Source organism: Dermochelys coriacea, chromosome 6, assembly GCF_009764565.3.
Source record: "Dermochelys coriacea isolate rDerCor1 chromosome 6, rDerCor1.pri.v4, whole genome shotgun sequence".
Lineage (NCBI taxonomy): Eukaryota > Metazoa > Chordata > Testudines > Dermochelyidae > Dermochelys > Dermochelys coriacea.
This window is the reverse complement of record NC_050073.1, coordinates 4,866,567-4,893,164: the sequence shown is the minus strand read 5'-3', so window position 1 is coordinate 4,893,164 and position 26,598 is coordinate 4,866,567. Positions and strand designations below refer to the sequence as shown.

Here is a 26,598-nt window from a genome sequence, read left to right as displayed (position 1 = left end):
GTCACCCAAGGTCCAACAAGCCCTCACACAGCTGAGAACTGCCTGCACCACTGCACCTGTTCTCACACACAGGATTCATCATGGAAGTAGACGCATCTACTATGACCATCAGGGCCTGCTTTGTTTGGTGGTGCCAGAGGTAGGCTGAAATTCAGACTTAGCTTGACTCATGTGACTTCTGCCATTGCACCAATGCACCACACACCAAACTTCTTGGCATCTCAGGCCTCTGGAGATTTTTCCCCAGCCATGGACAGCCATTGCCAGGAATTTCACTGTTGTACTCCCTGAATCAAATAGCCACATGGTGGAACTGACTCTCATCAATCACCTGACCAAGATGGCGCACTTCATACCTTGGGCTGAGAGGACAGATCAGCTCCGAATTTCCAAACCCAAAATGCCGATGACACCTTTATTTTGATAACTATAGATTCCCCCCTGATTCCATGCCACACAACCAATGGCCTCACCGTACTTCCTGGCCATCAACCTGGTTCAACGAATCCACTGCATTCAAGAAGAAAGAAGGGAGCCCTTTGAGGACACTAGGAAGGACTTCAGATAATACGCGGATTGCTGCTTTCAAGAGGGACCAGTCTTTTCAGTAGGGGAGCAAACTCTGGGTCCCTTCCCTCACTCTGACACAATCCGTGCCCAGAATATCTGAGCCCCTCCAGACAATGGGACTGTCCTCCCCTCTCCTCCTTGTGGGGGGACTAGGACCCCCATTTTACAGACAGGGATTGACCTCTCCAAGGTCACATCTAGCAATGTGGAGGAGATCTGGGAATTGGACTGGGTTCTACAGGTGTACCCTCCCCACAGGGGCAGCTTCACTTTCTGCCCTTCGTTCTCTCCTCTCCTCTTGGCCCGTCTTCGAAGGGGGCTCTGAATGGGAAATGAGCAAGGGATTCCTCCCCCCTCTGTCTTCCAGCCTCTGGGATCTGTCCATGTCACCTACAGCAATGCAGTCTGCAGCTGGCCCGGCTTGGGGAGCAATGACCTCATCCTGTGAAAACGGGAAGTGCTGACTCTCAGTGATGTTTCAATGGAAAACCACTCACCCTACACATAGGTAGGAACCACACATTCCCAGGTTGCCCTGAGGAGCCACGATTCCTCCAGGAGCTGGGGAAGGGCACAGTGATCAGCTTTTCAAAAGTAGGGGAGGATCGTGTAAGGAGAGGGTCTAAGAGAGGAGGAGTGTGAGCTAGGCTCTGTATTTGGGCTTGGCAGGGCTCAAGAGAAGGGACGGGGCTGTTAGAGGGCAATGGTGAGGTACAAGGGGTGTCGGAGATGGGGGCAAGGCCTGAAAAGTTCAGCTACTTTAGATCAATAGTGCCAGAGAATCACCAGCTGAGGTGACTGAAAGCTCTGAATAAGGGCAGCCAAAATCCTCCTCCTCAGATGGGAACATCCCAAAAGCCTGCAGAAGCTCAGCCTCTGAGGTGAACACTGTGGCCCAAACCTCTCTCTGCTCTGTACCGCACAGGATTCCAGCTGGCTGTTCCAATCCAGGATGAAAACTATGCCACCGAAGTCTCACAGCACTTGTGCAGTGAAGTGCCACTTAAACCCACTGTGATGCACAGACCTTGCCCTGACTGTCTGCACAGGGCTGAATTTCACCCATTCAGAGTGTAAGGAAATAATTGGCTGAAGGCCTTTTTCTTTTTGGATGTCTGTCTAGTGGGAAAGAACTATGCGGATTTTTAACCTGTATTGCTCCTGGGACTGGTGCTTCAATGATACAAAGAAGTGCTGATGCATTGGTGGATTTTTCCCCCTTTTAATCTACTCTCTTCTTCTCTTTTAACAGGTATTCTAAGGGCACCCCATGCTTCATATGGGCATTCTTGGGTGTGCAAATTGCATCAGATCTGCACTGGAATAAATAATAGTGAATGAAATATGTGGACACTAAAGTTCTGCAGCCAAATTCTCATAAACTTTCCTCTTCAATGGAAGATCAGGATTTTATATTTAATTGACTTTTTTAAAGTGCTAAGCAGATGCTACACTGTAATGAGAGGAAACAGAAGCGAAAAACTAAAAGAATGTTACTTAAACCAATGAACTGATGCAGAAAGTGGAAACACAGCAAAGTAAACAAATGAATACTGTGAGTAAATAACCTGAAAGCAAATGGGGAAGAAAACCTCATCTGGGTAATTGTGGCTCTTGGGATAAGATCAGGTTCCTGGTACCTAGTCTGGCTTGAAGCATTCCTTATCCATGCATCCCAGACCTGGGATACAGATGTCATTCTCTGTGTGGTGTCCTTATTTTATTCCTAGGAAAAGGATGCCCAAACAAGGTGTAAAGATCCTGGACTCAATTGCCTGTAAGAAGCTTCAGCTACCTTCAGTGGTAGAAGTCACTATCTTTCCTACAATGCCACTAGTGCCCTTTCTGCTCTCCAGGCCTGCTCCCTCCAGAGACTGAGACACCCCTTAACTCCCTGAGTACTGATTTCCTGACATTCAAGGGGCTGGGGGTTTGCATTGCCCCCACCCCCATCATCAGATACTTTTCGTATGGGAATCTCCCTAGAGCAGGGGAGAAAATTGTTCTTTTAGAAGCTGTCTGCTCAGTAAATCCACCCACACTGACCTCATATGAGCTGCTTTGTTTATCAGAGATTAGCGGTATCTTTGGAAAACCCTTAGCGTGCAGGAGTGTGAGGTGGAGCAGGGGATACGGGAGCTCCAGCAGATTCCCCTGAAGAGCACCACCCTGTCTTTCTCTGATCAGGCTAGGGCTCGCCATCCATTGTGGAGGTGAAAACTGGATGGGAGCTGCTGGATTGACCTTGATGTGCCATGTCCTTGTGTGGATGAAGGACCTACATCTCAGAGATGGCCAGCAGCAGATGTACCACACATGTCCAGGAACAGGCTAAACAACCTACACTGATAGGTAAGTAAAATCATGGCCACATGTAGACATCACAGGAGCTGGTGGGGATTGAACCAGGGCTCTTCAGCACTAGCCCCTCTCACTCAGTGTCAACCAATCCTGCTCCACCCACTAGACCACGCCCCCTTCCAGAGCTGCAGAACCCAGGAGCCTTGATTCTCAGACTCATGCCTCACATCACAAAGCCAAACCTCCTCCCATTAAGGGAGCTATAGAAGGGATCGTCTGCAAGACCCCCTCTACATTTTCCCTGTCAGAGACTGCAGCCATGGGTGACCAGTGAATGAGCAGAGATCTCCCCTGTGGGAATCCGAGGGGCGGCACATTTGGGGTTTCACAGGGAAGGCCTCTGGCAGCCATTGACAGAGTGTTCCTGTGAGGAGATTTTCCGTCTCTAACAAAGGGTTTCTCTTCCCCCAGATCTTGACCACTCAGCAGAATGCAGGAGAGCCGAGTACTGATGGGCTAGAGGGGTCACTGGAGTCACCGTGCGGCTGTGTAGCAGGTGCAGTGTCTGCAGTCACTATGGGCCAAACCCTGCACTCCAGACAACCCAGGCTAAGTTTCCCTGGATTGCGAAGGGGACTTTGGCTTGGGGAATCGGTTGCTGGTGCCTGTGTCCACGGAGAGAGAACTGGGAAGTTTTCATTAGCCTACCAATGGTACATGAAGCATCATCCATGCCAGGAGAGAATGGACATTAAAGATCGAGGCTGGGACCTCCGTGGAGCTGCTGCAATCAAGCATCCACGGCCAGAAGAGAGACGATGGGAAACTCGCTTAGATGGCTGGCCACAGCGGCAGCACTTGTCTCATAAAGCTCTGCTTATGCTCTAGCCAACAGAGGCAGGGCAAAGAGCCACACAGGGAGAGCCTGGGCTGCAATTAGCACTATGCAGTTTTTCAGTGGATTGTGCTGTCCCGACAGTCTATTTCCTGTAATGTTCACATCCAGCCTCCCTGGCTGACCTCAGTGGAAGTTAGGTGCTCTGTGCCCACAGGATCAGTGCTCAGTGCACTCACACAGCAACCTAGGGTGCAATAATGGAACATGATAGATGCAGTGGTCCAAATAGTTAAAAACCTGTCCTCCCAGTTTGTCTCTGCTGTTTTCATGTTTGCAGTTAAAGGAAGCCAGATATCTAGCTACTTGAGAGCCCCCTTGTTCCAGTCAGGCAGAAGATCAGCGCTAGCATGTGCACAAACCCTTATAGGGAAAAGATGGATTTTTAACCTAAAGCCATACCCAGTTCAGCCACGTTTTCACAAATTCACAGGTTATGCAGTGTAAGAAATGGCTGTGCCTTTTGCTTAGGATTTGACTCGCTGTGGAATGACACATCACATTACCCAGTGTTGGATAACTAAGGGCCTATTGGACTGCAGATGACCAGCAAATTAAACAGGAGGTGATCTTGTAAAAATAAAATATTTATATTAATAAACCAACCTCTGCCCTAGTCCAGGTCTGCTTTGTGTTTAAACCCTAGGGTAAAATCCAGTGCATTCAGGCCAGCATGGAACTGCTGTTTGAGTCATCTAATCTGGTCTTTCCAAAGGAATTTTTGAATGTTAGATGTACTGATCCACAGCATTCACATACTCCTTAGTAGCATGACAACTGCACACCTCACAACCTTCTATGTATTTAGCCTCACTACACCCCTGTGAGGTCGGGAATTATGACCATCTCCATTTCACAATTGGGGAACTGAGGCACAATGAGATAAAACAAGTTCTGAAGGTAACTCAGGAAGTCTTTGGCAGAACAAGTAGCTGAATCTGGGTCTACCAAATCCAGAATCAGCACCTCAGCCATGGGAATATCCTTAAGCCTGACTCCCTTACCCTCCTCTGAATATCCTCATACTAGTTAAGGCTTCTTCCACTGCAGTGTCCTGTGCCTCCCATCAGTTATTCATTGGGTCTTAAGACTTTAAAGACCTAAAAGAAGCCTGTGTCAGCTTTAGATGAGTAGAAACACAGCTCTACAGATGAGTAGAAACACAATCCACAACAAAACAGCAAAAGAAAGTGCAGTGGCCAACTCAGCCAACACAAAACACATCCGGACACACGTACTCTCATCTGATCTTCTGCAAAAGATGTAGATCTCTTGTCATCAGAACTGGTGGAGATAGAGCCGGAGATGGTATAAACTGGAATAGACTGAGGATCTGTAAATCAAGCACTTTAATACTGTGAGTGCATATTTTGTTTTAAGTCTTTGACAAATAAAGAAAATACCTGCTGAACAATCTATGTGCATGGATATTCTCTCATTTCTCCTGGGATGTGTCTTTTGCTCAGACTGCCTCTCCTGGGCAACTTCTTGTTACTTTCTAACAAATTTATTTGAGCATAAGCTTTCGTGAGTTACAGCTCACTTCATCGAATTCATTTGGTGGAAAATACAGAGGGGAGATTTATATACACACACAGAGAACATGAAACAATGGGTTTATCATACACACTGTAAGGAGAGTGATCACTTAAGATAAGCCATCACCAGCAGCGGGGGGGGGGGGGAAGGAGGAAAACCTTTCATGGTGACAAGCAAGGTAGGCTATTTCCAGCAGTTAACAAGAATATCTGAGGAACAGTGGGGAGTGGGGTGGGGGGGAGAAATAACATGGGGAAATAGAAAAGGAGTACCGGTGGCACCTTAGAGACTAACAAATTTATTAGAGCATAAGCTTTCGTGAGCTTTCCGATGAAGTGAGCTGTAGCTCACGAAAGCTTATGCTCTAATAAATTTGTTAGTCTCTAAGGTGCCACCGGTACTCCTTTTCTTTTTGCGAATACAGACTAACACGGCTGCTACTCTGAAACATGGGGAAATAGTTTTACTTTGTGTAATGACTCATCCATTCCCAGTCTCTATTCAAGCCTAAATTAATTGTATCCAGTTTGCAAATTAATTCCAATTCAGCAGTCTCTCGTTGGAGTCTGGTTTTGAAGTTTTTTTGTTGAAGAATAGCCACTCTCAGGTCTGTAATCGAGTGACCAGAGAGATTGAAGTGTTCTCCAACTGGTTTTTGAATGTTATAATTCTTGACATCTGATTTGTGTCCATTTATTCTTTTACGTAGAGACTGTCCAGTTTGACCAATGTACATGGCAGAGGGGCATTGCTGGCACAGGATGGCATATATCACATTGGTAGATGCGCAGATGAATGAGCCTCTGATAGTGTGGCTGATGTGATTAGGCCCTATGATGGTGTCCCATCTTGTTAACTGCTGGAAATAGCCTACCTTGCTTGTCACCATGAAAGGTTTTCCTCCTTTCCCCCCATGCTGCTGGTGATGGCTTATCTTAAGTGATCACTCTCCTTACAGTGTGTATGATAAACCCATTGTTTCATGTTCTCTGTGTGTGTATATCAATCTCTCCTCTGTATTTTCCACCAAATGTATCCGATGAAGTGAGCTGTAACTCACGAAAGCTTATGCTCAAATAAATGTGTTAGTCTCTAAGGTGCCACACGTACTCCTTTCTTTTTGCGAATACAGACTAACACGGCTGCTACTCTGAAACTTGTTACTTTCTGATTCAGGCTACATTTGCTCACCAATGGCCATACATATTGACTGGCCCTCTGGGGAGCTGTCTCCCAACCCCAGGACTCTACATATGCAAAAAAATCCAGCTCCCTTTTTGGGATTGTTACCCTGTGTTGCCCCCTCCCTGCACTGAGTCCTTCCCTGCCCCCTTTTCCTCAAGGGCTGGGGTCTGCACTCTCTGGGTTAAGAGGGTCTCCTCTTTGGTCAGAGGCACCTTTCCCCAGCAGTTTCCCCTCACCTGTAAACACAATAAAAAGAGTGTTACTATCGGCATTAGCATCTCATAAGAGATCACTGCTCAGCGAGAGAAATATGGAGACCTAGCTCATGTTGGTGCAGAAGGAAAGCTTGGGAGGGCATTCAAAGATAGATGGTATGAATGTCATTCAAGATGTGCAGTTCCTCTTTGTAAAACAGACACATAAAATGATACCTGAATTAAATGTGGCCTCAGGGGGCATTTTTCAAAAAGCAGCAGGAATGGTGACAGAGTGGGAACATACATCTTTGAGTCACATATGACTAAAAAGTTTGTCAAACCAATATGTTTCCAAGAAACATTTCAGTTTAGACTGACTGGCGTTTTTCAAAAGAAAATAGTTTAGTCAAAATTTTGTCAACCAGTTCTACACATTAACTTTCCAATTAGATTTCTCCATCCGCCCCCCATCCCATCCCATATCAGAGGCTGTAGGTGCTCTTCCTAATTTGAAACACATATATAAAAACTGAAGATCTGAGAGACAAGTCCTAAGTTAGAGAACTGTCTTTTGTAACTATAAAAGTAACCTACAAGTTTCAACCACAGATATGCTGGAGGCAACAGTCCATCCACACATCATCCCAAATCTAGCCTGGGAAAGAAGATGTGCTTGACAGCATTCCCAGAATGTTAACACATCCAAAGGATTGTGGACCAAAGCAGAAGCGAGTTGCAAGACTGGTGACTCTCTCTCCCCAAAAGATGCCCTGTCCCTAGCCCCCAATTTGAATCAAAATATTTCCAGAGTAAAAGTTCTTCTTCAGACGATACCAAGAGGAACTGCCCTCTTTCAAAACAGCTTGCATCATATATTGTTCTCAAGGACAGCAAGGTGCATATGACCTTTGAAAGATAAGACTCACTATGCTGGAGACATGGGCCATCAGCTTCTGTGAGGGCAGCTTGACTTTCCTGCTGTTGGAAATAATGGCAGGTGGTATTCATATTGAAAGAGGACCTCTTTGCTTAAAGGCAGCTTTAGCCTCATTCCTGATGATGATGAGAGCTGGTGGCCATTTTGAAAAGTTGCAGTTCTCTGAAAAAGAAAGTTATTCACCATTAAAACTTTCGGAAAATGTTCCCATGGCATATGGCGCTTTCACACACATACACACAAATTCTTGTGAATTAACAGTATTAGCAGAAAATTTCAGCTTTTTCTCAAAAAAATTAAAGCTTGAACTCTGGATATTTTTGTTGCTCTTCTCTGGACTTATACAGGTAATATGATATTTTCTATCTTATTATTTATCCCTTTCCTAATGGTTCCTAATATTGTTAGCTTTTTGAACCACCACTGCACATAGTTTTCAGAGAACTATCCTCAGTGAGTCCAAGATCTCTTTCTTGAGTGGTAACAGCTAAGTTAAACCCCATCATTTTGTATATATAGTTAGGATTATGTTTTCTAATGTGCATTACTTTGCATTATCAACACTGAATTTCATCAGTCATTTCCTTGCCCGATCACCCAGTTTTGTGAGATCCCTTTGTAACTCTTTTGCAGTCAGCTTTGGACTTAACTATCTTGAGTAATTTTGTATCATCTGTGAGCTTTGCCATCTCACTGTTTATCCCTTTTTCCAGATAATTTATGAATATGTTGAATACAGTTCCTTATGGAACCCTGTTGTTTACCTCTCTCCATTGTGAAAGCTGACCATTTATTCCTACCCTTTGTTTCCTGTCTTTTAACCAGTTACTGATTCATGACAGAACCTTCCCTCTCATCCCATGACTACTTAGTTTGCTTAAGAGCCTTTGGTGATGGACTTCATCAAAAGTTTTCTGAAAGTCCATGTACACTATACGCATTGGATCATCCTTGTCTACATATTTGTTGACCCCCTCCAAGAATTCTAATAGATTGGTGAGGCATGATTTACCTTTACAAAAACCATGTTGACTCTTCCCTAACAAATCATGTTCATCTATGTATCTGATAATTCTGTTCTTTACTATAGCTTCAACCATTTTGCCTGGTAATGAAATTAAGTTTACTGTTGTAATTGCCAGGATCATCTCTGTATCATTTCTTGAAAACCAGGGTTATATTAACTTCCTGCAGTCATTTGGTACAGAGGCTCATTTCAGTGATAGGCTACGTACCACAGGTAGTAGTTGTGCTAATTTCATATCTGAGTTCCTTCCGAACTCATGGTTGAATACCATCTGATCCTGCAGTAAAGCCTGATGCAAGAAATTCACTGAGATTCTTCACAATGGCTTATCTTCCTTGAGTGCTCCTTTAGCACCTCAATGGTCCAGTGGCCCCACTGGTTGTTTAACAGGCTTCCTGCTGCTGAGGTACTGAAAAAAACTGTTTTTGTGTCTTTTGCTATTTGCTCTTCAAATCCTTTTATGGCCTGTCTGATTATATTTTTACACTTGGACTTTCTCTTAAGCTTGGTTTTCCTCTGCTAGCCTCAGGACTTGCTCATGCAATACTCCAGGTGACTATGAGATGCTACCTTGCTTTGAAAAGGCTGACCCGTGTCACTGTAAACTCTTGCTGGGTTGTATCACTCCACAGGAAGGTAAAATCTCCATGGGGGTGTGAACTAAGGTGGAGTTGCTATCGGAGCTCACAATGGGACACAGGAGGTGCTGGAGCTCCACCATCCAGTCCCAGAGCAATTGAGGCCCTTGGGAAAAGTGGTGACCCTAGAGTCTGGCAAACTAAACCTTGACTCCCAGGAGACTATTTAAAGGCCAGAGCTTAGAACAAACTCTGCAAATCTGTGACATCTTCACATTCTCCCACCTAGTCATACATAACTCATTGCTATTCTTCTTTCCTAGTTCCTGAAGCTATGTGTGGAGATACTTACAGATCTCTACCAGAGCTGGCAAAGATATGGTCAGAGGACAATTCCTTAAACCCTTTTTCTTTTCATGAGTTATCTGCAAATTGGCTTTGCTGTGTCCATCTTTGTTCATTACTCCAAATGATTCAAAGTTAATGAGTCAAATGCAATTCACAGCATGGTCTAGATAATACTTAGCCCTGCCATGAGTGCAGGGGACTGGACTAGATGACCTCATGAGGTCTTTTCCAGTTCTATGATTCTATTGGAATGAACATGGCCAGCTCAGATTTGTATGGCTGTCTTTGTGCTGCACACCGTGGCCACTCAGACGTGGACAACAATAATGGGCAGAGAAGTGTTTCAAAATGCCCCTTCAACTTGGACTAATCCTCTCTATTAACCGTGAGCAGCATACTGGTCTATAACACGTTTGTGCAGTGTTGATTGTGGCATATTGATAACTATTACTATTGTAACCGATCCTTTTAAGTTTCAAGTTTTCCGGGCCCTGCCTGCAGCCTAGGAGGCTCTGTAAGGAAACTTACGATCTGAGTCGTTCTGCAGAGAGCTAACTTAGAACAAGGTGGGATGAGTTTTGCCTCTCTGACTTAAGGTATGTCTTCACTGCACACCACTGGTGGTGGTGTGTAGGGTATGCATAGGTACACATTGCAGTGAAAAGCGGATTTTGTCCACACTGCAGTGTGTAGCTAGATGTGGAAGTGAAAGGCTCTGGCAGTGAGGAGGCAGTGACATAGAGTGACACTACATTGCTATAAATAGCAGTGTAGATGGAGGAGGCACTGGTTGGGCATGTGCAGAACCATGCCGGGTACATACGTTATGGGTTCAGGTGTGTCTTTACTCATCTAAGCAACGCCTCATCATCTACACTGCTATTTATACTGGTGCTAGGAAGCATGCCAGGTCAGGGGATTTACATGCCACCCTGAGTGTGTAGTATAGACATAGCCTTACGGAGCAGCCTGCTTTGTCTCTCTCTGTTTCAAGGTTCCTGTATGTTATTGTTCTGAATTCTAAAGAAATAAAAGTGTTATGTTGCAACCTTCCAAAAGTGTATTTTAGGCTTTCATCTAACGCCTCTATTTGTATGCTGTGAACATACACTGATTCCATCCAGTAGGGGTCAGGAATATGGGTGCACCATCCAGTTCAACATTGAGCACATGAAATATAACACCACAGAGTACTAATGAAAATGAGCTTGCAAGGACAGTGATTTAGAAATAAATTACTATGTGAATTGTTTCAAAGACTATGACACTATCAATAGTGTTTTGTTAATACATCTTGCTGTGAAGGGGACATTTTCAGTTAAGTAAAATAACAGGGAAAAAGACCCAAAAAGTTATTTTCAGAAATCACCCACTGCCCCAGGTCCACCCAAGACTTAGTTCTTTGGTAATTTCCATTGAAATAGGGAGGACCTGGGTTGGATTATTTAGGGAGAACAAATGGTTTGACACTGTTACATTTTTAAAGGACATTTTTTTAAATTCATTTTAACTCAGAAATTAATTAACAGATGCACTAGCAAATTCTCAGAAAATTCATTCTTTAGGCAGGGTGTAGTGCTATAAATACGAGGAGGACATAGCTTAAATATGTCAAGAGGCAACAACTGGACACAGACAGATTAATAGGGGAGTACAAGGAAACAAGGAGTTAATATGGTCAGCCTGAAAGGCAGTGACCTCAGCACACCACAGTGAATCTCTGCTTAAGTGGAAGCAAACTCAGCCTTATCTGTGGCACCACCTCCATGCTATACAGTACATACTTTGTACCTGGAGCCACATGGACATTTTTTTCAGTGTTGCAGAAAAGTTAGTTTGTTTGCTTTACTGGTTAGAAATATATCGATAATGTTCATGTCAGTTGTATATATGTCTACATTTTGCACTAAATCCTGATCTTATTAAAGACAAGTGCCAAAACTTCAATTGACTTCAAACTACCTGAACTCTAATAATGCATATGCAGAAGGGGAAAGAATTAAGATTGCATCTGTCTGAAAAGGTCTGAGGAATCACAGCCTAAACGCTAGGCCCACTGTCTTTCAAACCCATGACGCCCAGTCAAACATTTCCCCTCTTTTTCATGCAATTTGCTCCCTTCTGCGTCCTGCTGCTGCCGCCCCCTTTCTGCCCTCACCCAAACACAGTGGAGTTTTTATCTTGCTCCCTTGCCCAGAATATAGCACAGGGCAGGGGAAAAAGCAATTCTAAAGGCTGGAGAGCCTCCTGCATGGCCTACAGAAGCAGCAGTATCCTAGAGCTGAGAACTGTGCAGGCAGAGGAAGGGGGGGAAAAGTAGAGCCACGCCCAGATACCAGCATCAGCCATCTTAACAGAAAGCATCACCCGGCTCATCACCTAAGAATATAAGAATGGTCATACTGGGTCAGACCAATGATCCATCTAGCCCAGCATCCTGTCTTCCACATGGGCCAATATCAGATGTTTCAGAGAGAATGAACAGAACAGGACAATTATCAAGTGATCCACCCCCTGTCATCCACTCCCAGCTTCTGGCAGTCAGAAGTTTTGGGACACCCAGAGCATGGGGTTGCATCCCTGACCATCTTGGCTAATAACCATTGATGGACCAATCCTCCAGGAACTTATCTAATTCTTTTTTGAACCCAGTTACACTTTTGGCCTTCACAACATCCCCTGGCAATCACTGTCCTCTGCACAGCTCTACTGCTGACAGTTGAGAGAAATTCTTCTTTAGCACCTCAAGTATTGGCTTGTGTTTTAGGAGCTGAGTTTCTAAGACCCTAGTTTGTTGTATAATTTCATTGAAGTCACTTGAAGTCAATGGAGCTACACGAATGACAGCAAATGAGGATCTGGCCTTGAAAATAAGGAGTTCTACTGATTCATCTTATTTTTATTAGTTAGTTTATCCAAGAGAAGGTCAAGAAGTGACTTAAACATGCTGTATACGTGCCTGTGTGGGACAAAGATTTCCAATAGGGTAAAGATCTTTCTTTCTGCAGTCAGAGGCATAAGATTCAGTGGCTGAAAGCTAAATAAACTCAGTCCTGATACGCTGGTGCACCTTTTTCTTCATGAGGGTAATTAATTATTGGAACAAATTACCTATTACTGCGGTGGATGTTCCATCACGTAATGTCTTAAAATCAAGGCACTAAGTCTTCCTAAGTCATATGCTGTAGCTTGAACAGAATTCATGGACTCAATGGACAAATTACTGGGTCTTGTGCCTGTATTATGAAGAAAGTTCATAGAGGCATGGAGATAGTGCCGCAGATAAGGCTGATATTGATAAGGCAGATAAAGATATTGGTCCTTTCAGCATGTTTAAGTCAATTTAAAAAAATCTAGGAATCGATGAGTCTCTTTATGTCTTCCCAACACATCTTGATCTCTGACTTACGAGGATATGTAACAATAACCCTGGTATCTCTGATCAGAATCTGACATTTATCTCAGCAGCTATTTGCATATTCCATATGTCAGGGGACTGTTGGCCCCTTACTAAAACTCAGTGGGGGTGGCTAGGGCCCAGTGGCTAGGGCCCAGTACCAAAAGGAAGGGGAAGGGTCGGTGGGAAACCAGGACCCTGAGGCTGACAGTCCCCAGGGACAATGGGGACAGGCCAATGCTCCAGGTTGGGCCTGCTTGACAGGGGGGCCAGGCTAATCAGGAGTCAGGGGGTCAGAAAGGCCCCGTCCTCCCTGTGAACTGGAATCAGAGGCTTCACTTTGCCTCTGCACGGCTGCTGCTTCTCTGGCCCCCCTGGCGCTGGGGCTGCAGCCCTGCCCCCAGCACAGGGTCTGCTCTCTCCTTAGCTCAGCCCCACTCTGTCTGTCTGACCCAGGGCAACTCCAGCTCACATGGAGGATGGGACCTTCCTGATCCCCTCATTGGCCTGCCTGCCCTGTCAATCAGGCCGCGCTGGAGCATTGGCCTCTCCCCATTGCCCTGGGGACTGTCATTCTCAGGGTCTTGGTTTCCCACTGACCCTTCCCCTTCCTTTTGGTACTGGGCCCTAGCCAGCCAAAACACCCCCACTGAGTTTTAGTAAGGGGCCAACAGTCCCCTGAGACATAGCAGTGTGGAAGTGGAGCCACTGAGCCAAAGCCTGTGCTTAATAGCGCACGTATAAATCTGGAATAATTTCCCAGTTTTTACAATGGCAGAAAAGCCTGATCCAAAGGTGCTGAACTCAGTGACGGCTTTTCCATTGACTTCAGTGAGCTATAGCTCAAGACATAGAATTTGATGCACTACTGAACGCTTTCTTGTTGGGAAGAGGCATCTCTCGCTATATCCCCACCCATCCTGAGCTGGGAATTGGGTGTCTTGCCAAGATGCTCTGATACAAAGCAAGGCTCTCTTTGGATTGGAGTGGCAGTCTCACTGGCTGCAAGAAAAGAGTTCCCAAAGAACGGCAGCAAAAGGGTTAAGGAGCATAAAGTGATCTTCGACACACACACACCAATCTACTTCTCTGCTAACAATGCCCATTGCAACTGACGTTATATATCGTCAGATATATCTTCAGACGCTGGCATTTACATATTCCCAATATATCATATTATCATCAATATGTTTACACCCAAGAGCGTATCTAGTGTTGCAGCAGGTGAACGAATACTTTGATCAATACTGAGAGCAAAAGGCCAAACAGGAAGGAAGGGCTGGCAGTCTGGGTGCTAGCTTGGAATTTGGAAGATGAGTTAAATTCCTGTCTCTGCCACAGATTTGCTGTGTGACCTTGGACAAGTCACTTAGCCCCTCATTTGCCTTTCTGTAAAATGGGGTTAATAGCACTTCCTTATTTCACAGAGGTGTTCTGAGAACACATATGTTAAAAGGTTGTGAGATACTCAATTGTTGCAGTAGCTGGAGCCATATATGTGCTTTAGATACATCACAAATACCTTACTTATGCTGGTGAATGCTGATTCACATGAGCTGTCCCATTCACTACTGCAGGAATAAGATGTCACCTATCAGGAAGAGTCCAGTGGTGTGGCTCGAACAGATGTAGAAAATGGTTACCATTATAAATAAGAACATTCCTATAACTGAGCCATCGGGATGCCTTTGGTGTGGTGTGTGTACGTCCTTTCTAGTAGGTACCACACCTGACATTCAAAGCGCAGGGCATTTTTGCATGAAAAGGAGATAGAAGGGAGGGGTGTTGAATTAATAAGAAATTTGTTTCATATGAATTCCCCAAGGCCTGCCTCTTCCTTTCCTCCTCTGTGGCAAATATCCTGAACTCTGGATTGAGACATGAAGGATTCCATAGGCCAGATGCTTTGAAAACGATCCACTGTCTGATTCAGAAACAACCATTAAAAGGAAGAGAGCCAAGCTATGGAATAGAGCTGTGGAAAGAAGTGAAAGCATTTGAAGAAAATCAGGGCCCATCTGTGATAGGGTGAGGCCAGACTGCACTATTTTGTGGCTATACTGTGCTGGTGTAATGGCCCTGAGTAGGTTTAACATTACATAAGAACATAAGAATGGCCATACTGGGTCAGACCAAAGGTCCATCTAGCCTGTATTCTGACAGTGGCCAATGCCAGGTGCCCCAGACGGAATGAACAGAACAGGTGATCATCAAGAGATCCATCCCCTGTCGCTCATTCCCAGCTTCTGGCAAACAGAGGCTAGGGACACCATCCCTGCCCATCCTGGCTAATAGCCATTGATGGATCTATCCTCCATGAATTTATCTAATTCTTTTTTGAACAGTTATAGTCTTGGCCTTCACAGTATCCTCTGGCAAGGAGTTTCACAGGTTGACTGTGCATTGTGTGAAGAAATACTTCCTTTTATTTTAAACCTGCTGCCTATTAATTTCATTTGGTGACCCCTAGTTCTTGTGTTACGAGAAGTAGTAAACAACACTTCCTTATCTACTTTCTCTACACCAGCCATGATTTTATAGGCCTCAATCATATCTCCCCTTAACCGTCTCTTTTGCAAGCTGAAAAGCCCCAGTCTTATTAATCTCTCCTCATACGGAAGCCATTCTATACCCCTAATCATTTTTGTTGCCCTTTTCTGAACCTTTTCCAATTCCAATATATCTTTTTTGAGATGGGGCGACCTCATCTGCACACAGTATTCAAGACGTGGGCATACCATGGATTTATAGAGGCAAGATGATAGTTTCTGTCCTATTATCTATCGCTTTCTTAATTATTCCCAGCATTCTGCTTACTTTTTTGACTGCTGCTGCACATTGAGTGGATGTTTTCAGAGAACTATCCACAATGACTCCAAGATCTCTCTTTCTTGAGTAGTACCAGCTAATTTAGACCCCATCATTCTCATCATTGATTCCCAAGGGGCTGTAACAGTGTGGAAAAGAGCATGACTTGGTCTCCGGCCTGCAGCATCCCTGCTCCAGCAACGGTACCTGCCATGTTCCCTCCTGTTTGCCGGCCCAGGGTGCTACTTGTAATGTACGATGCTGGTTTTCCATTTATTTGAACTCTGGGAGCATGACCTTGTGTCTGTGAAACTTCGCAGCCCAATTAAACGCGACTTATGGATGGTTCTGAACAGCCGCCTTGCTACCAGGTTGGAGTCTAGAACTTGAAATACCAGGAAAGCTGGTAGGTGCACAAATTCAGTGTTCCCGTTTGGCCCTGTTGTAGAGCAGTCTCCTTCCAAACCCCACTCTTCCTCTGCTCCTCCCAAGCACATGGACACTGTGTGTAGCCTCCTTCTCTTCACCAGAACTCAATGGGATGGAAGTTGGAAGCTTCATCTATGCCTTCTAAAGCACTCTTCCATTCTTTCACCAGCATGACCACACACGGGGCCGGCCTTACACGGGGGTGAACTGAGCAAAGGCCAGAGGCGCCATTATAAACAGGGTGCCTCTGGATCAGCGGTGCCCCTGCCGTTTTGAGGTAAGCACTGCCCGGAGCCTGCACCCCTGACCTCCTCCCACACCCCATCCCCCTACCCCACCCCAGAGCCCCCCTCACACACCCTGAACTCCTCATTTCTGGCCCCGCCCCAGAGCCCGTACCCCGGCCAGAATCCTCACCCCCCCATGCCCCAACCCTGATCCCCCTCCCGTCCTCCAAACCCCTTGGTCCCAGCCTGGACCACCCTCCTGCAGCCCAAATCCCTCATCCCCAGCCCAGAACCCGCACCTCCAGCCAGAGCCTTCCCCCACCCCCCCCACACCCCAACCCCCTGCCCCAGCCAGGAGCCCCTTCCTGCACCCTGAACTCCTCATGTCTGGCCTCACCCCAGAGCCCACACCTCCAGCCAGTGCCCTCACCCCCTCCTGCACCCCAACCCCAATTTTGTGAACATTCATGACCCACCATACAATTTCCATACCCAGCTGTGGCCCTAGGGCCAAAAGGTTTGCCCACCCCTGTTCTAGGCAAAACCTGTGAGTGTTATCCAAAAATTGAACATGGCTCTAGATCTTAAAGGAACAAACAAGAGACCAGAACGCTTGAGCCTATTTGCTAATAAGAACAATCAGAATGCAGCCCTGACTCCATGGACAGCAGGGGGCGGGGGTCACTCCAGATTTACATCAGAGTCACCAAGATCAGAATGTGGCCCTGATTCTGATGCAACCCGGGATTACCGAAATTGAGCTCTATTAAAGACTCCCCGTCATTTTCTTTGTTTCCTTTTAATCTTTTCCAGGAACCAGAGCACCACCCAGCATGGCTGAGAGATATAGAATGCTCCACCTATTACCCTGAAAAACTGACTTTGGGGCATCTCTTGAATAACCTGCCTATCACCCCCCTTAATCTCTCCTTCCCGAGGTGTGGGTCTCCAGGGTTGTGAGGGAAACAGTTGAAGGACACACAGGCAGGCACTTTTTATTTGTGTACATACTAACCCGGAATAGAGTACTAATCTAAATGCAAATAAAACACAAATAATTTACCACAAGCTAAAGAGCATTCAAACTACAATAGCATACAGTTCAAATTGTCCTAAGCGATTGTGTTCGGCTACACATGGCCAGTATGCAGCAGATCTGGTTTCCTTGTACTAAACAACATATTTTGTCCAAGTGCTCCCTTATTAAACTCCACATACATTGTGGGCAGTGTTCCCTCTAATTTTGTATGTCCGTGTGTGGAATGAATTTTGTTTTGGGCACCAACGTGGAGTGATGTGCGACACATCACCTTCATATTGGTTCACATAACAACATTCATGTGGTGGGGGTGGGGCCAAGGGGTTCGGAGTGTGGGAGGGGGCTCAGGGCTGGGATGTGGGGGGATGAGGGCTGACTGGGGGTGCGATCTCTGGGGTAGGGCTGGTGATGAGGGATTTGGGGTGTGGGAGGGGGTTCAGGGCTGGGGAGGAGAGGTTTGGGGTGCAGGCTGCCCCAGGGAGAGAGGACTCCCCCCAGCCCTCTCTCGCCGCAGCAGCTCGGGGCCTGGAGAGAAGCATCTCTCCCCGGAATATCTGGTAGGCCTGGGCTGGGCCTAGGGAGGGGTTCCTCTCCTCCAGGCGCAGCAAGTCCGGGGCAGGTCTGCGCTACGGCCGGCAGGGAGGGGCGCCTCTCCCTGCCACGGCAGGTCCATCCTGGGGCCAGCGGGGAGAGGACTCTCTCCCCGTCGCAGCCCAGAGCCCCTGCGCTGGGCTTAATAGTCGGTTGCACAGCCACACAGCTTAGAGGGAATTTAGATCATGGTTCTTCCCCAAGTATCCTGATCTAAATGGGTCACTATGTCAGCAGGATCATATACTGACACTGGGGAAACCAGAAGTGCCCAGCCTCCCTATGCTATCTGCGTGGAGGGGTGGGGGAGATGTAGGTACAGTTTCCTCATACGTTAGTAACCTTCAAAGCAGCTCTACAGTCGGTAACCTATCAGTTTGGTCTCTGCTTTCATATTGTAACAGCTGCTTCCACACTACGGTTCTCCAGAATTTCTGCTGTTCTTTGTTAGGGTTCCTATTAATTTCCCCATTCTGGCTACCTCACTGGCCCCCTTTTGCCAGCAGTTGGTCTCCTAATTCCTCTCTCAACCGTTCTATCTGCCTTTTATACTGTCCTGTCAGCTAGCAGATCTTTACAACACATGCTGATCACAAGTTGTTTACCACAGTTATGCTGCACCTGTTTCTGCCAGTTCGGTGGTTTTCTCTGGGTTTTTTTTCCCAGCTGAACTTTCGACTTGCAGAGCTTTCGACCTTTTGGCCTATTTTTTTTCCCTTCCTCTGAACTTTTAACTTTTTGGCCTTCTTTCAGCAATGAAGTATCATGGGACCTGCAACTTCTCATGGTGGAATGACCTCAGCATATTCAAAATGCAAGCTAGGGACACAAAACGGAGCCTGGAAAATCTCTCCAGTACCACACCATCTCTTACCCTGCAACAATCCAGGCACTGGGATTCAAATCCTTCACACAGGCCTCTGAACTCCCACCCTCCACTTCCTGTGACCCCTCTTAGCTCAGTTCACCCGCACAGAATCCCTACCCCCCCCAGACTTCTTATTTCCACACAGCTGTGGTTTTCTGGATTCCATAGACCACAAAGGAGACAAACACATACACACACACACAAATTCCATCATTTAGATCCAAATATTTATTTTCTCTTCTTAGATCTAACTACAGGAAGCTCACTACATGGATAGAAAAATATCACTAGTTAAAAAAATGGATAAAGAATTAAAATCAGCCCTACAGAAAAATATTTGAATTAATCTAACACTTATCCCTTAAAAGCTACATAGTGAGAAGGCCCCAATCCTTCCATGAGTAGATTTCCTTCATTAAGTCTCTCTCAACTCATAATAACATTGATTAAAATAAGTGGAGCGAGATCTCTGTGTTGTGACAGCTGATGAAGCTGCAGGAGAAATATCTCTGGATTATAGCATCCTGTGAAGTTACAGAAAAAAGCTCTCTCTTTCCTGCTAAGATTAAATCATGCCAATCCCTCGACTTGCCCCCTCCCCGTTTATAAAAATTCCCAAATTAAAATATGCACACTCTCCCTCAAAAAGAAAAAACACAACAAAAAAACAAGGCCCAAAAAAAAAATCCCTTTAAAAGGGCATTTGAACAACAGTCACTTCTCTAAAACAATCTGGGTTTCCTTTGGTTTTAGAAGACACTTCCCCACGAAAATCAAAAGAGCAAACAATTGACTTAAGAGAGGGTGGGCGGAAGACCTGGCTAAGGAGACAGCAGGGATTCTAGCTAGTTACTTTGACGATTCAGTGACCACCACTGTCAAAAGCAGCGAGTAATTCAGTATCTCAGTTTTTAGGGGACTCAAATTGGGGGAGACCCCCTTACAAGGAAAGTGATTCCCCAGAAAGCACTGAGTGATCACCCTCTGAAAAATCAGACTCAGACTGAGCATCCTCAAAATAGTCAGTTGGTTTAGAAAAAATCTTAGCCATTTTCTTTCTCTCCTTCTTCCCCCTCTCTCACCCCTTTCTTCAATCACAGCTTTTCCATGCCACATCTTGATGCTAGCTTGGGATTCTAAAAAATCCTGGTGTAAATTCTCCATGCAGCCCTGCTGCAGATTTAGCCCCTGCCTAGGGTTGGGCGCCTGCTGCTGGTTGCTGTGCACAATCTATGCCGGGCAAGTCTCTTGTTGTTGAGGGCACTTGGCAAAGGGCCAGAGTGCCATTCTTTTGCAAAGAACAGAACACAGAAATCTAGATTTCCATGGCCTCTTCTGCTGCAACCAATAGACCCCACTTCCATCCAAGAGCCATGGATACAGCCCAGGCATTCTGACTCCCAGCCTCCCCCGTTCTAATCCACGCTACACTTTCCCTCTACCAGAGGTGGGAAGAAAACCCAGAAGTCCTGACTTATATCCCTTCTTTAATCTACACAGCTTCAAGACCAAAAATTTCTGCCTTTACTTATGCATAGATAGTTCCACTGAGCTGTTGGGATTTTTATAAAGAATTCTGCCTTGCAGACATAACTCCACCAAACTCCAATGACAGCTTTGCCTGTAGAAATACAACAGGGCTGGGAGAAGCTCTGGGATTTATTCTTTAAACCTTAGAACCACTAGGAATGTGTGATCTTATTTTATTTCCCTGTGCAGCATCAGGTAAGGATACTCGAGAGTTTAACAGAACTCCCGAAGCAAAGGTTTGGTGAATTTTTAACGAAGAAGATTTTTCTCCAGAGTGTCTGTTATGCTGTGATGTACATGGGAAAGTTGGTAATATTTTTATGATCCATATGCGTGTCTCAGTTTCCCTGTGCATTTTGTACGGCTACACACTGAGTAGAACAGGGAATGAGGGCTGGCAGAATGGCAGGTGGACTGTCTGAGATGGTACCAAGGTGTCTTTAAGAGCAGAAAAGAATCAACACATCTGAATGAAAGATCCGGAAGACATAATGGGACCACCAATGACTGAACAAGAACGCTTAGCTCCTGGGCCTGTAAAAAGCAGGCAACTTCTTCTGACACTCTGCAGGGAGAAAAGAGCTCAGCATCACTGCTAATATGCAATGGGCTGCATCGCTCCCTGAGACGAGAATGTCTCCGCAGAAGTCTGATCTCAGCTGGACTCACTGTAGGAGCTCCCGGTGGCAAACAGGGGTGCTGGAGCCTGAAGGCCCAATCCTAGAGTCAGGAAGGCCGTATGGCCTACCCCGGTGGAACAGTGTGGCCCCCTGAAGTCTGTCACACTAAAAGGGAGACTGTTTAAAGGCCGGGATGTAGCACAGACCTGGTAAACCTATGTCTGATGGGGTGTTCACCCCACACCACCTCTGAAGGGCTTAACGTGGCTAGCTGGACCAATTAACCACCAAGGCTGCACCTGGACAGGGAACCAGGGAGCAAAGAGGACTAATTAAAGGATGAAGCTCACCTGGACAGGAATAGGAAGGGCTTGTAGAAAGCCAGGTACCTGAGGGCAGAAAGGAGCTGCAGGGAGGAGGTCTGTAGTCACTCTGGGGCTTGGGAGAGCAGGGAGCTTGGCCCAGAGGGAAAGGCAAACCTGGAGGAGGATGGAAAAGAAGCTGAACAGAGACAACGTAAGAAGCAGACCAGAGAAACAGCAGTCAGGTGGGGGACGGTGCAGGTCTTAGCCACTGGATATAGGGTCCCTGGGCTGGAACCCAGGAAAGAGGCCAGGCCTAAGTTCCCCTACTACCCACTGGGGAAATGGCCCCATTGATGGGCAGTGAACTGAAAGACTGCCTGGGATGACTGGTACAGAGAGACTTGGATACACAAACCCCCCCCCCCCCCCCGGAAGGGGAAAACTACAGTGACCTGGCCAAAGGGCGAAGCCACAAAGAGGGAGCCATTGAGTCCCGAGAGAGGGACGGAGTGAGCACATCAGGAAGGGGCGTCAGACTGGCAGAGCTATTCCCCAGCTGTGGCCACAAGAAGGTGCTCCAGGGGTGAGCAGAGCACTCCATGACGCCATGATATAGGCATTTGAGTTATATAAATATTAACACAGGCAAAGAATCTGACAGGTTCACTTTGTTGACACTTATCTAACTCAGTTATCCCAGAGCATATTGGAGAAAAATCCTCATTGTTAAAAATTTATATCACAACTTTCAATGGTGACAGGCAGTGCCAAACTGTTAATGGTTAAGGGGGCCCAATTTTGAGACAATGCTGAGCACTTCCACCTGAAAATTAGGCCTCCAAGAAATCTCACATAATGGATGTCCTCTGAGATTGCTATTGAAAACTCTTAACTTATGTTTTAAATCCATTCTCCACATTCAGTCAGGTTTAACTGATCAGACCCAATTCTCCAGTCTTCCCAAGAGACTTCCAAGTTATACAACTCCCAAATGTCTAACGTACAAGTCCCAAGCAGGTTGATTCAAGCTTTGTTTTGTGCATCATAAAGTAGCAAAATTGAAGGGCACAATCCCCAGTTTTATTTCCCTTTCCAGGATCCGTTTACATTTCTTCTCCTGGTTGGTTGAGAGAAATGAGAGATCAATTGTGGATCTTAATTACTGCAAACCAGACTAAGAAAAGACGGAGAGATCTATGCTCTGCAGCCAACTCAGAGCATGAACAAAGCAGATCAATTGAGAGCCACTTCTGCTCAGAGAATTACTCATCAAATAAAGAATAATATGGGTATCATTATTCCCATTGTACAAAGAGAGGCCCAGAGAGGTCAAGTGACAGAGCTGGGGGCTGGAACCCAGGAGTCCTGATTCTCCCAGCCCCCGCTGATATCACCCCTAGACCCCATTCCCCTCTCTAAGGACCAAACCCAGGAGTCCTGACCACCAGCCCAACTTACTATACCTCACTATGTTTGCTTATTTCCTCTCTACAAATCTACACATCAAAGCTAAACAAGTTACCTTCGCTCTTCCTGCCATTTTGGGATCTTCGCAGAGGCCATCAGCACCTTGATCCACTGGAGGAGGGAAAGGGGACTTCTAGTGCACTGGCATGCATTGCGGGTAGGAGCCAAGGCTTCCGAGATGGATTGGTATGTCTTGCTGAGCAGTGGGGGTGGGAAGAGAGGAAGCCAATTTACTCTCTATAAAGGTGCCCTTGTCCCTTCCAGCGCCCCCGGAAGGCACATCAATGTCCCCCTCTGTAGTGGCCCCTGTTCCTCAGGGCATGTCAATTTCACTCTCTAGAGGGCCACCAGTGCCCCCCTCTCCATCTGCTGGGTATCTACTTGGTGTGCATCCTCTGGTGCTTCATGAGAGCGGAGCTGTCTCCAAAGCCCTTCCCGCATTCGGTGCATTTGTAGGGCCGCTCTCCGGTATGGGTGCGCCGGTGGTTGGTGAGCCTGGACCTATTGATGAAACCCTTCCCGCACTTGGGGCACTTGTAGGGCCGCTCCCCTGTGTGGATGCGCTGGTGGTTCATCAGGGATGAGTTGCAGCGAAAGCGCTTCCCGCACTCGGTGCACTCGTAAGGCCGGTCTCTGCGGTGGATCTGCCGGTGCCGCATGAGCGACGAGCTCTGGCTGAAGGTCTTGCCGCACTCGGGGCAGCTGTAGGGTCTCTCTCCAGTGTGGATGCGCCGGTGCTTGATGAGATTGGCACTTTGGCTGAAACTTTTCCCGCAGTGGCCACAGCTGTAGGGTTTCTCTCCGGTGTGGATGCGCCGATGCTGGATCAAGTTGGAACTGCTTATGAAGCTCTCGCCGCACTCGGCACAACAGTAGGGCTTTTCGCCCGTGTGGGTGCGGACGTGCTTGGCAAAGGATCCCAGGCTGAACCTCTTCCCGCACTCGCTGCAGAAGCAAGGCTGCTCTGCAGCATGGGTGTGGTAATGCTTCACCAGGGTGTAGTTGCATTTGAAGCTCTTCCCACACTTGGTGCACTGGTAGGGCCGCTCACCCGTGTGGATACGCTGATGCTGGAAGAGGTGGGAACTCCGGATGAAGCTCTTCCCACACTGGCTGCACTTGTAGGGGCGCTCCCCGGTGTGGATGCGCTGGTGATCGATGAGGTTGTATCTGAGGACAAAGCACTTCCCGCACTCAGTGCACTTGTAGGGCTTCTGGCCCGTATGGATGCGCTGGTGCTGGACCAGGTGGGAGCTCTGGCTGAAGCTCTTCCCGCAGTCTGAGCAGCTGTAGGGACGTGCCTCAGCCTGGGCGTGGTTGTGCTCTGTCACCACCCTAACGTCCATCTCATCCGGAGATATCGCCTCCGTCTCCTGCTGCCGTCCAACCCCGCTGGCCTCTCCCTGCTCAGCGCTCCGGGATATCCCACAAGGCTCCCTTCCTGCAGGCCCTTCCTGATCGGCATTATCCTCCTCCATCCCAGCACCTACTGGGAGAGAGGGAGAATCCAGGCAGGGCTCGTTCCCTGTGCCAGGGAGAGACACGGCACAAAAGAGGGCAGAAAACCTGAAAAGCAGGAAACGAATCCCCTGCAAACCCTTCCCCAGAGGAGAGCGGAGGGGCTGGTTCTGCCCCAATGGTCTTGCTGAGCCCCCAGAGAATGGCTGGGGGAGGGCAGGGTTCTTCCCAGGGGTCAGGCAGGGTGGGCGAGAACCGGGAGTAACATGTGTCACGAGGACAGGGACCTGCTGGAGATGACATTGAGCGAGACCAGACAGAACTGTGGAGGGCTCCAGGATCTTTGCCAGGATCCCTTCACTCCCGTAAACTGCCAAACTAACCTAAGTTATTCAATGTCAGTTTTGCCACTTCAGGGCTCCTCCACTTGTGGACCACTGACACCAGCCCTACGGGTTTGAGGTGCGACATCAGGCTAGCTGACCAGAACAGTCCCTTCTGACCTTCCCCATCTATGGCCCTAGCATGACACCACAGGGTGCTGGCTGTTAGTTCGTGGAGAGTCTCTGGGCCAGCGTCACTCCTTTCTCACCTGTGCAAATGCCCATCAGGTTCTCCCTTTCCTGGGAGCCCTGGAGATCAGGGACCCTCGGCTCTTCCCCTTGCTCCATCCTGGGGATCACGGCCGGGACGGGGAATCCTGCTCGGGGGAAGGAAACAGGCGAGATGATGCTTCATGAAGTCTCCCTGGAGGTCTCAGTGCAGAGAACACGCTCTCATTTTAACCCTGGCCCCATTCTCTGCTGGGGGACGTGGCGGGGGATATGTTCACATGGACCCTTGGGGCAGGGTGATGCCTGGGGGAATGGGCTGTGCCCCCCATAAGGGAGTCAGGGATCTGAACACACAGTGAGAGGTCTGAATGGCTCAGGGAGTCGCTGGGCCGTTCCTAGCCCGGCAGAGAGAGCAGAACCCCTGCTGGGCACGGAGCTGCCTTGGGAGGGGGATACAGGGATTCAGTGCCTGTGTGAACTGGAGCAAGGACATGCAGCCACCTGTGCCCTGGAGAGCCCTGGGGGAGGGGATCAAACTACCCCATGTGAATCCCCTTCCAGTGAGGGGCTGTAGGAGTGACAGTATCTCCTGTGGGGTTGGGGGCAGGGGCCAATCCCCCAGAAATCTACGGGGCCAGGGAAGAGCCCTGAGCCGAAGCCGTCCAGGGCTCCCCGCTACATCAGCTCCCGATCCCCGAGGGGCAATAGCGCCTCACCCAGCCAGATGAGAGTCTGGTAGTTCTCCTGCATGACATCCCTGTAGAGCTGCCTCTGCCCTTCGTCCAGGAGGCCCCACTCCTCCCGGGAGAAATACACGGCCACCTCCTCGAACCCCACCGGCGCCTGGAACCAGAAGGGACCCCGCTCAGCACCTGCCGCTCCAGCCACGGCCCCCAGCGCTGGATCGGAGGGTGGGCAGCGAGGGACACAGCTGGGAGAGCCCAAAGGGGGAGTCTGTGGAGCAGGATCCAGGGGGAAGGTGCAGTGCTCACTGTCCGATAGCACATCCCGCTGCGCATCTCACCTGGTAGCCAGCCGCAGCGACCACCCGCTCCTGTGTCGGGCCGCTCCCCTCCTCGCCCAGGGCAAACCGATCTGTGGGGAGGACAGGGAGGTCAGAGGCCCACGGGGATGTGTGCATGGCCCCCTACGGAACAAATCGCTCTGCTGGAGACCCGTGACTGGCACAACATCCAGAGGGCCCTGCTGGGGTCATGCTCGTCCTGGGGCACATGGGCAGCGGCTGAGATCGCCAGCCCCCTTGGCACAGCTCCCAGCCCCACGGAGCCATCTCTCTGCTGCTCCCCCATGATCTGCTGGCAGCCCCTGGGGCACGAGACACAAACACTCGCCGAGTCGGTTCCAGCCGCACACACGGAGCCCCGCGCTGCAGCTCCAGCGACTCCCGATTTCAGCCCTGCCGCAGCCGGTTCGCGCCCCGCCGCCCCTGCGCCCAGCCCCGCCGTACCCATGTCCTGCCGCCCGCGGGGCTCCGGCAGCGGCTGGGCCGGGGAGCCCCGGGGGAGCCGCCGGCCTCCGCCCCCCGGCTGGGAACCGGGGCAGGGACCGGGCTCCAGCTGGGAGCGCGGGGGATCCATCGGGCCGGAGATCCGGTCCCCTCTGCCGGCGTCACGTCCCCACGTGTGTCACCCGGAGCCAATCCCCTTATGTCAGAGACAGGGAATGAATGAAGGGGCTTGTACACGTGCATCTGCCACCGGCGCCCCC

At 48.2% G+C, this 26,598-nt stretch overlaps 1 pseudogene; it reads right to left on the bottom strand.

Moving 5' to 3' along the window:
- The window catches only part of LOC119856496, a 60,557-nt pseudogene extending 33,959 nt beyond the window's left edge, over nt 1-26,598 (bottom strand).